This window comes from Aethina tumida, chromosome 4, assembly GCF_024364675.1.
Source record: "Aethina tumida isolate Nest 87 chromosome 4, icAetTumi1.1, whole genome shotgun sequence".
In the NCBI taxonomy this organism is placed as follows: Eukaryota; Metazoa; Arthropoda; class Insecta; order Coleoptera; family Nitidulidae; genus Aethina; species Aethina tumida.
In genome coordinates, this window is record NC_065438.1 from 14,462,519 (window position 1) to 14,479,763 (window position 17,245).

The window sequence follows — 17,245 nt, forward strand, 5'->3', positions numbered from 1 at the left end:
CATTAAAAAATTTAAGAATAGTTTTTAAATATTTCTAATAAAAAATTTAATACAAATATTTTATTTATAGGAAGAATCTTTTAGTAAATCAGAGCTTGGTTATTCTCTCTCAAAAATAGAGAAATAGAAAAAGAGTGTTAATAATCTTGATGTACAAGAATTTCAAAAAATTAGTAATTAAAGAGATAAAACAAAGTTATTATGCCTAGAAAAATGTGAAAACTTACTTATTCTCATTCAGAGTGTATAATAATGAAATTTTTAAGAATATTATAAATAAAATAATTAATAAGAATATTCTATTTATGAGAAGAATCTTTTAATAAATCAGACTCTTAAAAAGTAAAGAATCTAGATGTATAAAAATTTCTAAAAATTGATAATTAAAGAGATAAAACAAAGTTTCTATATCTAGAAAAATGTTCCTATTATATGAAAACATATTTAATCTTATTCAAAGGATATAAAAATTAAATAATTAAAATCAATAAATCAGACGTTTGTTATTCTCTTTCAAGGTGTACAGAAACAGAATAAAGAGAAATGTAGATAATTTTGGTGCACAAGTATTTCTAAAAATTAATAATTAAATAGTTAAAACGAAGTTTTTATCTATGAAAAATTATATATATATTATATGAAACCTTATTTTTATTCTCGTTCAAAAAGTATAAAATGAAATTACATTTAAGAGTATATAATAAAGTATTTGTAAATAATTTTCTTAAATTAGATATCTAATACAAATTGTCTGTTTAATGAAAAAGCTTTTAATAAATCAAAACTTTGTCATTTTCTATCAAGGGCAATAATAGGAGCAAAGAGTTTATAATTTTGATATTCAAAAATTTCTATTTATTCTATTTATTAGATATTATTAATAAAGTAGGCGGAAGAGAATTTCTAGAAAAATTATTTTTATATAAGAAAGCTTTGCTACTTATTCTCGATAAAGAGAAAAAAGAAATTCATTAAAAAGTCACTAAAAACTAATTAATAAACCTATATTTAAGAATAAATAATTTCTAAATATATATTTTTTTAATTAGAAATAGAAGTTTGAAAATTTAATAAAATATCTAATGGAGCATTTCTGTTTGAGAAAACTAGATTAAAGCAATAAAAACATTATCTATATATCTAGAACCAACTTCTTGTTTGTAGAAATGTTCTGTTAATAATTGAGACCTTGGTTACTTGTTTTGCACCAGGGAGTTTAAAAATAGAATAAAGCATTAATAAAAGTGTCTAACACAAAGTTTATGTTTGTGGAAAAATGTAAGTCTTGTTACTTGTTTTTACCATGTTTAAAAGGAATATCAAATAAAATGTCTGGAAGTAATTTAATTCTAAAATATTCTAAGTATAATAAATAATTTTGTTAAACATTAGTAATAAAGTTTTCCGAATTCATTCGATAAATTACAGCTTAGTCACTGATCCTAAGTTATCTTGAAAGCTTCCATAACCACAATTCACCGGGATTTACCGCACACAATAGGACTTAGTTCACTTGATTATTCAAGTTTATGCATCAATTACAACAATATGCAATACCGCAAAACCTGAATAAGTAAACCGTACCAAAAGCCCGAACATTCGCCGTAAGAAAACCGCTTATCAGATAAACCAGTGCGGCACTGCAACATATTGTTAATGCTCCACCTTAATCATGTACCCGGACTCAGGTTGTAATTTTATTCGTAAACCTGCACCCAACACAACTTCGTAAAATATTCCCCGTATGCACCGTATCTTTACTCTGGGGGGGGGGCGAAATTATTCCAATTAATCATCTGAAACGCGAGCGACGTGAATCAAACAATACTTCAGACACGAGAATAATGTTCCGGTTCAAGTCGTCGGCGTCATATTTTCCGACGGTCGGCCCCGCCGACACAGACGTAGTCTTCCATTTTCCCGCGGGCCGGATCGTGAACGAGACCGGCAGGAATTTTAAATGACGTGCCTGCAGGACAATTTAAGGCAGCCGGGATCTGTCCAACCAGGAACGCACGGAGAATCCTGAAGGAATGCTGTTTGATGTCGGCCGGCGGAAAATTTTCGCTTCGATAGTCGGAAATTATGAAGCGTCGGAAATGTGGAAGAGTGCGAAATTTATGTGTTGGTTTAAATGTACCGGCATGGGAATTGTAATCGGCAATGACCCACATTGGCACGATCTCGTTCCAAGTTTTGCTTCTTATTGAATTGGTATTTTATTGTTGTGTGGGTATTGTTAAGTTGGAATAGGAACTGATACGGAATCGACTCGGTTAGTATTACATTTATGTGCGATCTAAATAGACTCTCCACCCTAACGTCGTTGAATATAAAGTCTTTATTATCTAGGATGGAGCATCTAGACGTTGGCAGTGACTTTGCATATTCATCCATTCTTGCTTTTAATTGTTCGGAGAAGTTTTACAATCAGTATCGACCCCTTGTTGTCATTGTACTCTATTTCTGAAAGGGTGGTGTCATATTAGTAATCAAATGGTTAAAACAAAGTTTCTCTTTGTGGGAAATTTCTCTTTCAATGAGTATAAATTAATAAAAAGACTATATTTATCTTAATCTAACATTTAAGGATCAATAATAACAGATTTGTAAATAACCTTGTTAAATATTAATAGTAAGTAATAAGCTCCCTCCCACAATGTAGTTGAACATAAACTATTTATTATCTAGGATGACGCATCTATGAGTTCAAGTTTTAGAATCAGTATCGACCCTCTTTGGTATTAAACACAATTACTGGAGACTTACTTGAAAGTTCTTTTATCCTTTGAAAGTTCCTTTATTTATTCCCTTTCAATGAATAATGAAAAAAAAATATTAATTAAATAGCTGCATTTAAGTTTTACATTTTGATGGATAATAAAATCTTTGTAAATAAACTTGTATTAGTTATAAATAATAGATTTGCCATCTCAATGTCGTTAAATATGAAGTATTTATTTTCTAGAATGAGGTATGTAGAGCCTCAAGAGTTTTACAGTCAGTATCGATTCTTTTTGTTATTAAATTTTTTCATTGAAAGGAATTTCTTGATCAATATTATATTATAAAAGATGAGACTAAGTTTCTGTTTGTAGCAAAATTCTTTTAACCTACGGAAGCTTTGTTAATTATTCTCTTTCAATGAATATTGAAATAAAATAAATCATTAATTAAATGGCCTATTTAACTTTTACATTTTGATGAACAATCAAAACTTTGAAAGTAATCTTCTAAACATTAATAATAAGTAATAGACTTGTCAACTCAATATCGTTGAATATGAAGTATTCATTTTCTATGACGACGTATCTAGACATTCTAAGGTTCACAATCAATGTTGCTACTAAAATTGATCACTGGAAGAAAGTTTTTGTTAAATATTAGTAATCAAATAGCTGAAACAAAGTTTCTGTGTGTGGAAAAATTCTTTTAACCTACAAAAGCTTTGTTAATTATTCTCTTTCAATGAATATTGAAATAACATAAATCAATAATTAAATGGCCTATTTAAGTTTTACATTTTGATGAACAATCAAAGATTTGAAAGTAATATTCTAAACATCAATAATAAGTAATAGTCTTGCCAGCTCAATATCGTTGAATATGAAGTATTCATTTTCTAGAACAACGTATCTAGACATTCTAAGTTTCACAATCAGTGTTGCTACTAAAATTGATCACTGGAAGAAAGCTTTTGTTAAATATTAGAAATCAAATAGCTGAAACAAAGTTTCTGTGTGGGAAAAAATTCTTTTAACCTACGAAAGCTTTGTTAATTATTCTCTTTCAATGAATATTAAAATAAATTATTAATTAAATGGCCTATTTAACTTTTACAATTTGATGAACAATCAAAGCTTTGAAAGTAATTTTCTAAACATCAATAATGCCAACTGAATATCGTTGAATATGAAGTATTCATTTTCTATGACGACGTATCTAGACATTCTAAGGTTCACAATCAATGTTGCTACTAAAATTGATCACTGGATGAAGCTTTTGTAAAATATGAGTGATCAAATAGCTGAAACAAAATTTCTGTGTGTGGAAAAATTCTTTTAACCTACGGAAGCTTTGTTAATTATTCTCTTTCAATGAATATTGAAATAAAATAAATCATTAATTAAATGGCCTATTTAACTTTTACATTTTGACGAACAATCAAAGCTTTGAAAGTAATATTCTAAACATCAATAATAAGTAATAGTCTTGCCAACTCAATATGGTTCAATATGAAGTATTCATTTTCTAGGACGACGTATCTAGACATTCTAAGGTTCACAATCAATGTTGCTACTAAAATTGATCACTGGATGAAACTTTTGTAAAATATGAGTGATCAAATAGCTGAAACAAAGTTTCTGTGTGTGGAAAAACTCTTTTAACCTATGAAAGCTTTGTTAATTATTCTCTTTCAATGAATATTGAAATAAAATAAATCATTAATTAAATGGCCTATTTAACTTTTACAATTTGATGAACAATCAAAGTTGTGAAAGTAATATTCTAAACATCAATAATAAGTAATAGTCTTGCCAACTCAATATGGTTCAATATGAAGTATTCATTTTCTAGAACGACGTATCTAGACATTCTAAGGTTCACAATCAATGTTGCTACTAAAATTGATCACTGGAAGAAAGCTTTTGTTAAATATTAGAAATCAAATAGCTGAAACAAAGTTTCTGTGTGGGGAAAAATTATTTTAACCTACGAAAGCTTTGTTAATTATTCTCTTTCAATGAATATTAAAATAAATTATTAATTAAATGGCCTATTTAACTTTTACAATTTGATGAACAATCAAAGCTTTGAAAGTAATTTTCTAAACATCAATAATGCCAACTGAATATCGTTGAATATGAAGTATTCATTTTCTATGACGACGTATCTAGACATTCTAAGGTTCACAATCAATGTTGCTACTAAAATTGATCACTGGATGAAGCTTTTGTAAAATATGAGTGATCAAATAGCTGAAACAAAATTTCTGTGTGTGGAAAAATTCTTTTAACCTACGGAAGCTTTGTTAATTATTCTCTTTCAATGAATATTGAAATAAAATAAATCATTAATTAAATGGCCTATTTAACTTTTACATTTTGACGAACAATCAAAGCTTTGAAAGTAATATTCTAAACATCAATAATAAGTAATAGTCTTGCCAACTCAATATGGTTCAATATGAAGTATTCATTTTCTAGGACGACGTATCTAGACATTCTAAGGTTCACAATCAATGTTGCTACTAAAATTGATCACTGGATGAAACTTTTGTAAAATATGAGTGATCAAATAGCTGAAACAAAGTTTCTGTGTGTGGAAAAACTCTTTTAACCTATGAAAGCTTTGTTAATTATTCTCTTTCAATGAATATTGAAATAAAATAAATCATTAATTAAATGGCCTATTTAACTTTTACAATTTGATGAACAATCAAAGTTGTGAAAGTAATATTCTAAACATCAATAATAAGTAATAGTCTTGCCAACTCAATATGGTTCAATATGAAGTATTCATTTTCTAGGACGACGTATCTAGACATTCTAAGGTTCACAATCAATGTTGCTACTAAAATTGATCACTGGAAGAAAGCTTTTGTTAAATATTAGAAATCAAATAGCTGAAACAAAGTTTCTGTGTGGGGAAAAATTATTTTAACCTACGAAAGCTTTGTTAATTATTCTCTTTCAATGAATATTAAAATAAATTATTAATTAAATGGCCTATTTAACTTTTACAATTTGATGAACAATCAAAGCTTTGAAAGTAATTTTCTAAACATCAATAATGCCAACTGAATATCGTTGAATATGAAGTATTCATTTTCTATGACGACGTATCTAGACATTCTAAGGTTCACAATCAATGTTGCTACTAAAATTGATCACTGGATGAAGCTTTTGTAAAATATGAGTGATCAAATAGCTGAAACAAAATTTCTGTGTGTGGAAAAATTCTTTTAACCTACGGAAGCTTTGTTAATTATTCTCTTTCAATGAATATTGAAATAAAATAAATCATTAATTAAATGGCCTATTTAACTTTTACATTTTGACGAACAATCAAAGCTTTGAAAGTAATATTCTAAACATCAATAATAAGTAATAGTCTTGCCAATTCAATATGGTTCAATATCAAGTATTCATTTTCTAGGACGACGTATCTAGACATTCTAAGGTTCACAATCAATGTTGCTACTAAAATTGATCACTGGATGAAGCTTTTGTAAAATATGAGTGATCAAATAGCTGAAACAAAGTTTCTGTGTGTGGAAAAACTCTTTTAACCTATGAAAGCTTTGTTAATTATTCTCTTTCAATGAATATTGAAATAAAATAAATCATTAATTAAATGGCCTATTTAACTTTTACAATTTGATGAAAAATCAAAGTTGTGAAAGTAATATTCTAAACATCAATAATAAGTAATAGTCTTGCCAACTCAATATGGTTCAATATGAAGTATTCATTTTCTAGGACGACGTATCTAGACATTCTAAGTTTCACAATCAGTGTTGCTACTAAAATTGATCACTGGAAGGAAGCTTTTGTGAAATATAAGTAATCAAATAGCTGAAACAAAGTTTCTGTGTGTGGAAAAATTCTTTTAACCTACGAAAGCTTTGTTAATCATTCTCTTTTAATGAATATTGAAATAAAATAAATCATTAATTAAATGACCTATTTAACTTTTACATTTTGATGAACAATCAAAGCTTTGAAAATAATATTTTAAACATCAATAATAAGTAATAGTCTTGCCAACTCAATATCGTTGAATATGATGTATTTATTTTCTAGGACGACGTATCTAGACATTCTAAGTTTCACAGTCAGTGTTGCTACTAAAATTGATCACCTGGAAAGAAGCTTTTGTTAAATATTAGTAATCAAATAGCTGAAACAAAGTTTCTGTGTGTGGAAAAATTCTTTTAACCTACGAAAGCTTTGTTAATTATTCTCTTTCAATGAATATTGAAATAAAATAAATCATTAATTAAGTAGTCCATTTAACTGTTACAATTTGATGAATAATCAAAGCTTTGAAAGTAATCTTCTAAACATTAATAATAAGTAATTGACTTGCCAACTAAATATTGTTGAATATGAAATATTAATTTTCTAGAATGACGCATCTAGACGTTCTAAGTTTCATAAACAGTGTCTACCCTTATTGCTACTAAAATTTATCACTGGAGGGAAGGCTTTGTTAAATATTAGTAATCGAATAGCTGGAAAAATTCTTTTAACCTAGGAAAACTTTGTTAATTATTCTCTTTCAGGGAATAATTAATTAAATGTTTATATTCAACTTTTAAATTTTAATGATTATCAATAGTTTTGAAAAAAATCTTGTCAAATATTAATAATAAATAACCAATGTCCAAATAACCAACCCTAATGTCGTTGAATATGAAATATTTATTATATAGAATGAGGCATCTTTTCAGAAGTTTCAGAAGTTTTACAATCGATATCTACCGTTTTTTGTTCTTAAACTAAATTACTGGGAAGAAGGTTTTTTTTTTTAAATATTAATAACTAAGTTACTAAACCAAAGTTCACATTTGTTGAGAAATTCTTTTAATATATAAAAGCTTAATTGTTTATTCTCCTCCAAGGAATATAAAAATAAACTGAATCATTAACTACGTGGCTAAATTTAGGTTTTTTATTTAAAGAAGGATAATAAAAGATTTTTGTAGAGTGTTGTTAAGTATTATTAATAAGTAATTGGTGCTCCACCCCAATGTCGTTGAAATAAATTATCTAGGTCGCCGCATTTAGATGTTCACAGTAACTCTGTACATTCATCCGGTTCCGGATTTTAATTGTTTCGTGAAGTTTTACAATCAGTACCGACCTTTGTTGCTGCTGTACCCAATTACTGGAAGTTAACATTCAAAAATAAGCCCCGAAACGAGTTCAAATTACGACCGGGCCGTCGAAAATGTCAGACGACGATACGAACGAGATTTGGCGAGGTACATAATGAAATTGACTACTTTTCCCGATGATTTGCCACACTAAATAACCCGAGCACGACAGTATCGTAATGTTATTTGAGCGCATTGATGTCTAGTCGGCGCTTTCGAATTTAATTGATCGTTAAACTGGCAAATAATTCCCACCCAAAACGTATTTTCCGTTTTACTGCATCCCACTTATACACCCTGTCTAGATACGTTAGACATAATAGCGTTATTTGCTTCATAACTTTTCGATAACGATTGATTTATACGTCGAAGATTATTTTTTTCCAAGTTTATTATTCGCCGGAGAAATCTCGTTAGTAGGTCATATTGTCGAAATATAACGAAGAAAAAGGGCCCGTGGTGTGTATTTTTTTCTGTTCGAATGGCGAAACCATTAGTCGACTGGAACAAATTTTAAAACACGATTACCAAACACTCGGAACAGCTTATATAATTTTTTATACGGACGATCGTCGGATTTTCAATTTCAACCGGATCACGAACCAAGTGCTCACAAAAAGTACAATTTATCCCTGATGGAGTTTTCCAATATCCAAATTGTTTTAACTTGACAGCACATTTAAAATTGGTTATTTGCTTATTTATTTTTCTATACAACGGAACAATGTTCCAATCAGAGGGTAGATTTATATTTACATTACACAACGCTTTAATCCTAATTAAAATTGTACATAATCAAACGACTTAATAATTTCTTTGATTGTAAAATATAAATTAATTAGCTTATCAAACATAATGTATCAATTTTGGAAGAGAAATAAAAGAATATAATATTTTTAGGTGTTTTTAATTATTGGCATTAATTTAATTATTTAGAAATATTTAAAAATAAAATGTCAAGAAATAGTGTCAAAAATTAATAATAAAATTTTTAATACAAACGAAAAAAAAATAATAAATTAAAGCTATCTTGCTTATTCTTTTAATATTATTTTTATAATAACTCGCCTGTAATTAATTTTTAAAATTAAAATAAATAATTAATAATATTAAAAATTAATAGTTAATTTTGATACATATTCTCTTTCAAAGAATAAATTAATATTATAATATTACCTTTTCGTAATTAATTTTCATATTTAATATTAAAGGGATAATTTTAAAAGCTATTATAAATACATATTAGTTATAAAATATTATAATAAATAAAATAATTTAAATGTCGAATAAATCACTAATAACATTAGAATTAATAGTAAAATATGTTTTTTAAAATTTTTATTTGTGAAAAAATAAATTTAATATATTAAAGTCTGATTACTTATTGTCTTTCAAGGATTTCATGGAGAGTATAAAGTAATTATATTATCTATATAATATTAATTGTATTTTTTTTTTGTAATAACAATATTTTAATAAATTAATTGGTGCTTTTCTTTGAAATATCCTTAACCTGTCTATAATTAACTATTAAATTTTTCATTAAATGTAGTAGTAAAATATCACTATCAACTAAATGATATTCATTATTTTCAATGATTTAAATATAAAACAAATCATGAATAATAATAATTAATAGTAACATATGTGTTATAAAATTTTTATTTGTGAAAGAATTATTTTAATAAATTCAAGTCTAATTACTTATTCTCTTTCAAGGATTTCAAAGAAAGAATAAAGTAATTATAATATCTATATAATATTGTACATTTTTGTTTGTGGAAAAAATATTTTAATAAATTAAAGTGTTGATGGTTTTTCTAAAATACCAATAATCTGTCCATAATTAACTATTAAATTTAACAATACGGGAGATAATCTTGATCTTAAAAATATTATTAATAATTACATACATGTTAGTAGTAAAATATCACAATCAATAAAATAATTAATATTCATCATTTTCAATGATTTAAATATAAAATAAATGTTAAAAATTAATAGAAAAATATTTATTATAAAATTTTTATTTGTGAAAAAATTATTTTAATAAATTCTGTAAATAATAAGTCTGATTACTTATTCTCTTTCAAGGATTTCAGAAAGAAAATAAAGTAATTATAATATCTAAATAATATTAATTGTACATTTTTGTTTGTGGAAAAAATATTTTAATAATTTAATGTGTTGGCGTTTTTTCTTAAAATGCCAATAATGATTTAAATATAAAATAAATCATTAATGTAAAAATTAATACTAAAATACGTATTATAAAATTTTTATTTGTGAAAAAATTAATTTAATAAATTAAAGTCTGACTACTTATTCTCTTTCAAGGATTTTAAAGAGAGAATAAAGCAATTATAATACCTATGTTAATTTTTGTTTGTGGAAAAATATTTTAATAAATTAATTCACGCTTTTCTTTAAAATATCTATAATTTGCCTATAATTAAATATCAATTCAAATTCCACATTAAAAGGTGCATAATTTTAATCTTAAAAACATTGTAAATAATTACATACATGTTAGTAGTAAAATATCACAATCAATAATATGATATTCATTATTTTCAATGACTTAAATATAAAATAAATCATAAATAATATTAAATAAATACTTATTTATTTATCATTAATGTAAAAATTAATAGTAAAATATGTATTATAAAATTTTTATTTGAGAAAAAATGATTTTAATAAACTAAAGTTTGATTACTTATTCTCTTTCAAGGATTTCAGGAAGAGAATAAAGGAATTGTAATATCTGAATAATACTAATAAATTAAAAAATATTTTAATAAATTAATTGATGCTTTTATTTAAAATATCAATGATTTGTCTATAATTAACTATTAATTTTAACATTAAAGGGTGGATAATCTTGATCTAGAAAACATTGTAAATAATTACGTACATAGTAAAAATAAAATATCACAATCAATAAAATGATATTCATTATTTTGAATAATTTAAATATAACATAACTCATTATTAACGTTACACATAATTAATATTAAAATTTGCGAAAAAATAGTTTTAATAAATTAGTCTTATCACTTATTCTCTCAAAGATGTCACAGAGATAATAAAACAATTATAATATCTAAATTAATTAAATTAAATATTGCATTGGTGAATCTTGATTTTAAAAAAGTATAATTTTTTTAAAAATAGTAATAAAATATCTAAAATCAATATTCTATTTAGGGAAGAAATCTTTTATTAAAAGAACACACTTTTACCTTTAAACATTTCTAAGTAAATATATTTTACATCTGTATTATTTCATATTCTCTAACTATTAATTAATAATAACTATTAATTAATAATATTCATCTAATTTAAAGTTAAAAGGGAACTTTGTTCAGTTTGCTTATAATAAACTGTCTTATTCAGTAACCAACTGATCAGAAAATACAATAAAACCTTTAATATCAACACTCAACTATTAACCCATGTTTGAAAAAGAGTATCTGATTGTTGCCATTCAATTTTAATCTTTTCTATTTACTTTGTAAAGTCGTTGTAAAGTTTGAGAAGTTTTGTTTATAAACTTTGCTTTAAATAGCGAGTAATAAAACCAATAACCTGTTTAATCAATATCCGATATTGTGTTTGCCTCGAAATAGTTGTTATTATTATCAAACCGCTGTAGTTGAAATTGAAAACCGAATTCGGAATAGCTATGTAGCTGCCCGTGTAACCACTGGCAAATTGGCCATTCGCCAACTTTGCAGCGGTAATTCCGAACTTTCCCTCAAACTTATTTCCGATGCTCATTTTCGTTTTTCTTGCGGATGCACATTAACCATTCTAAAATAGACAATATCATTCCAATCAGAATCAATTACGGCTAAAAATGAAGAAGTCAACTGAAACTTATGACGAATTGCAAATTCAGCATGAAAACGAATACGTGCAGATTTTTCAAACGTTGCTGGAATAAACGCTGATAACATAAACCCAGGGGAGAATAAAAATAACAACCAGGAAATCAGAAAATCGTTATTGAACCTTGTTTGTTTTAATGTGGACTAAAGTTTAGTTGGATCAAACTAGTTCCAATTAAAATTGTTTTTGCCGAAGGCAATGACAAATACACTAAAGATAATAGAAACGAACGTCTTCCAACATTTCATTAGGACACTCGGTGTTTATGGGCCCATTAATGGGTATTTATTGCTTTTTTTATCAAGTGGAAAGATAAATAAATCTGTACGCAGCACTGATTGGTTTTTACTGACCCGTTTTATAATGGAAGATTCCTTTTAATCGGGCTGATTGATTTACTTTTATTTTATATTCTATTTTTTTAATAAACAAAAGCTTTTTCATAAAAATATGTTCACAAGTATTTGTTTTAGTTTTTAATTAATCAAAATATTTACATACAAGAGCTTTTTTGTTGAACATGATCAAAGCCCACCCCTTTGTAAAATTTCGAAACCAATCCGATCGGATCAATTTGCGCCACGGTCAATATCCCACCCCAAAAATAAAGTCCCATTTGCAATACACACCGGACCAACGCAACACGCATCCGGTTTTTATAAATTAAGAAGAACGAGTGCGTCAGACGAACCGAAACCTAACAGGTCCGGACATCTGAATAGGATGGATCATGGCGTTTTATCCGGGGGTTTGGAACGTGCCTGTCACACACCCTTACATTCAATCGCAAGGCGCCGACGTTAGTGTTCTTTTAAATTGAAATAATCCCATTTTTAATCGCAGAATTAAAGGGAGATGCGTTTTATTGAAATGAGCATAGAAGAAATTGGTATTTTACCCCGCTTCTAAACAAAATGTCCCCTTCTCGAATGGACCTATATACCACTCACAGTTTCGTAGCTAATATCTCAATGTCGGGGCGTCGCGTCCTGGGAGTTGGCTTGAACGCCATCGATCTCAGGACCCCCGTTTTTTTTCTCGAGTTGGGATGAAGAGAAATCGAAATTGTGTTCCACTAAATGCATGTACAAGTGATGTTCGAAAACTTTGGGGGATGGTAACACGAAACGTCCTCGTGGAGTATAAATTAATCATCTCAATTTTAGAAACTACTTTCTAAATTGTGTAAGTTTTCAATTATTATGCGTGGTGTTTCTAAAGTTTGTGGTCAATATTTGGAAGAAGTTAATGAAGTTAATTTAAATATATTTTTTTATTATTCCTGAAGTAAATTCAATGCTGTAATTTATTGTTTCTTTTTTCAGATTATTGAGCAGTTAATATCATTACTGGTAAGTAAAAATTAAACATTAAACTTAATATTATGCATTGAATTTAAATAAGAAATAGTTATAATTATACAAAAAACATAGTTCAAATATCAAAAAATATAAAATTAAACTCAATAAATTTCACATATTTCAAATTTGGAGTATTTAAATTTAAATTTTTCAAAAAAAGAATGTTAAAAACTCTGATTATACTTAAAAATGACATTACTCAATGGAAAAGAAAAATCACAGATATTTTAGAGCTTCACACAGTGACTTAAAGCATTAGTTCTTAGAATTAGTTTAATTCTAAGTGCCAACAAGATCCACAAGTTACACTAATGACTCCAACAACTTTGAATTCTTATACTTTGGGTAATTTATTTGATCAGTAGGCATAAAATTATATATATATATATATATATATATATATATATATATATATATATATATATATATATATATATATATATCTAATATATACAGTCTAATATATATATATATATATATATTTATATATATATATATTAGACTGTTTCAAAAAAAACGACAAATTTTTTTTTTTTATTTATATTGAAAATCTTGTTGGAAATGGTAATGGTAAAAACTGTGAAAGTTACAGCTCTTTTTAGAAATTTTTTAACTCTCGTTAGAGATAATATTTCAAAATGATCAAAACAGATTTTTATAGAAAATTTAACGCTCTACAAAAAATATCTCTTACAGGTTTTTGATATATTCATTTTTTCAAAAGTTATTTAACATTAAATTTGGATTGATTTAAAATTTTGACATTTTTCTCATTTTCTGACGCAACCATCAATTTTATGGGAAAATTTTATATGACATTTTTGTAGAGAATTCAATTTCCTATAATTTATCTCCGAAAAAGTTTTTGATATTTTTTACAGATCATAAGTTATCAGCAGAAAACTAAAAATTTTATTATATAAATGTTATTTTACTGCTTAAAATTAAGTATTTTATTTAAATAAATAGATTTTTACTAAAAAAAATGGTTGTTTATTATAATCAAAGTAAATTTGGCAATTTTTTTTTGTATTCATTTATAACTAGCAATAAGTGTTTCACGAAAAATGAAGAGCAATTACAATACTTATTGCTAGTTATAAGTGAATACAGAAAAAAATTGCCAAATTGTGGTAAAAGTCTGTTAGTGTAACGATATATACTTTGATTATAATAAACAATCAATTTTTTTAGTAAAAATGTATTTATTTAAATAAAATGCTTAATTTTAAGCAGTAAAATATTTATTTAATAAAATTTTTAGTTTTCAGCAGATAACTTATGATCTGTAAAAAATATAAAAAACTTTTTCGGAGATAAATTATAGAAAATTTAATTCTCTACAAAAAATGTTATATAAAATATTCCCATAATGTTGATGGTTGCGTCAGATAATGAGAAAAATGTCAAAATTTTAAATCAATCTAACTTTAAAGTTAAATAACTTTTGAAAAAATGAATATATCAAAAAACTGTAAGAGACATTTTTTGTAGAGCGTTAAATTTTCTATAAAAATCTGTTTTGATCATTTTGAAATATTATCTCTAACGAGAGTTAAAAAATTTCAAAATCCAAGAGAACACCGTTTCCGTGTTATTTAAACGGGAAATTAAAATTTACGATGAGGCACCTCTTAATATTAATATTAAGAGCTGTAACTTTTACAGTATTTTTTTTACCATTTCCAACAAGATTTTCGATATAAATAAAAAAAAATTGTCGATTTTTTTGAAACAGTCTAATATATATATATAAGCTCAAACTGAAGCCTGACGATTAAATCTATGTCACTGAGTATATTAAAAGCCTGAACATTTTTTATAATTACTTATAAGATTTGAGTCGAGTTCACTTAAATCAAATTCCCAGAAAGGAAAAAACAAACAGTCGTTTCAGGTTTGGCGGTTTGAGGTGTTCTTATTGTGACGTCTGGGGTCGCCGCAGCCATGAATAAACCGGCACTTCGTCTCGGAATTATGGAATAAATAAGCGATAGCCTTTAATGTAAAAGTAAACCGTGGGTCCCGAAAAAACCTCTTACTGCACTTGAGGGAAATATATCGTCCCATCCCCCTTTATTTTGGCCCGTTCGACTAAGGGTTCTTGACAACGGTTTCGGCCCGTCTCTCCTTTTGTCGGGACGTTGCTTTTTTCCTTTCTCCTTTCTCCTCTCCCAATGCCAGGTATAAAAAGTTACTACTTGTTACATCCATCGTCTGTTATCTACGGACAGGAGCGGATAAGACACTCACGGGCCCCTTGATTGATCTGCCCGCAACTTTCGGCGATTATGTTTGCTTATGATGTCACTATGAATTATTTAGATAAATTGCGGCCGGCACTTTTGTTTGTGGTCAATGCCTTGCGGTAATGGGATAGAAAATTTGTTATGTCGTGGGGGAAATATTACACCGAATCGTTCTCTCCCCCGGTTTATTAGCTGATTGAAGGGCGGACACATAATCCACTCTTACAAAGGGACGTGTAACTTGATGGCTGATTAATTGGAAGAAGATGTAATTGAATTACATACAATTCTATACACTAATTAACTTTACTTATAAAATACACTGGTCAGAATGAAATAAATAAATATCATTTAAGATGTGTCTAAAAGAGGGTGTCGATATTTGGTACAGGTACAGGTCCAATAATGAAGAAAATCTAAAGTGAGAAGAACATACATTTAAATTTTATATCATACCATCTTGATTTTGTATTATACGATATATTAATCGAATTTAATAAAGATTTTCTTTTTTTTTTAATGTGAGAAAAATATGAAAAACTTTAAAAATATACAGTAGTGTAGACAAAAAGGCGTACACCCAGAATGTACGCCACTGAATCATTATGGATGTATGTTGAATAATAGGTTTATATTATAGGATAATACATATAAAATTTAAACAGATTTGGACCAAAGCTTACTGAAAAATGAGGGAAAAAGAATTTTGAAATTTAAATGAGGGGGGCCGAATTTTCTGCAGGATACACTTATATATAGAAACACCTTATATACACAGTAGTACAGAAAATATAATACACTTATCCAGTGGCTCAATTTTAACAGAATTTGGTGTTCACACTCATTTATATAAATATTAATTGATTGATTTTGAATATTGTATGTAAAAGAGTTCTTAATTCTTTTTGTACAATTTTAATGTCTTAAATTCGAATAATGTAGATACAATTCAGTTTTCAATTCACTTAGGTCATGTTTAAAGGATTATTTCATCTGTTTAGAATGGTATAAAGGTGCAAATTTTAATAATCTAATTGAGAGTTTAATAAAAAACATTTATGGAAACTACCAATCGTATGAAATGATGTCTAAGCAATGTTTGGATAGTTGATGATGTGGAGAAGGTACAGAACGACGAGTCAAAGATTTATAAAGACTACGTCAAGAGCAGTACCTTGAAACTTTAGCTCAAGAAGTCCTAGTTCCCCTTGCTGTTGCTAATCGTTAAATAGATTCCAGACTAATTTGATGGCAAATATAATTTTAAAACACAGTTTTAAAAACTTGAAAAAATATTTTCTCAACAATTATTTTAGTCTATTTATATAAATTTATTTACGTTAACATTTTCCTCTAATTTTTGAATTATCATTTAAGATGTGTCTAAAAGAGGATGTCCATATTTGGTACAGGTACAGGTCCAATAATGAAGAAAATCTAAAGTGAAAATAACATACATTTAAATTTTATATCATACCTTCTTGATTTCGTATTATACGATAAATTAATCGAATTTATTCAAGATTTTCTTTTTTTTTAATGCGAGAAAAATATTCAGTAGTGTATACAAAAAGGCGTACCCCCAGAATGTACGCCACTGAATCATTATGGAAGTATGTAGGAAGTAGGTTTATATTATAGGATAATACATATAAAATTTAAACAGAATTGGGAGAAAAAATTTTAAAATTTAAATGAGAGGGGCCGAATTTTCTGCAGGATACACTTATATATAGAAACACCTTATATACACAGTGGTACAGAAAATATAATACACTTATCCAGTGGCTCAATTTTAACAGAATTTGGTGTTCACACTCATTTATATAAATATTAATTGATTGATTTTGAATATTGTA

The 17,245-nt window shown here is 26.9% G+C and overlaps 1 protein-coding gene across 1 annotated transcript in view; it reads right to left on the minus strand.

Annotated features, from left to right (window-relative positions):
• Nucleotides 1-15,586, minus strand: part of LOC109605404 (uncharacterized) — a 136,163-nt gene extending 120,577 nt beyond the window's left edge. The window contains exon 1 of the mRNA XM_049966833.1: nucleotides 15,583-15,586. The gene's annotated coding sequence lies outside the window, so the exon portion shown is untranslated. The remainder of the gene's footprint in view (nucleotides 1-15,582) is intronic.
• Between the last annotated feature and the right edge of the window lie 1,659 nt (nucleotides 15,587-17,245).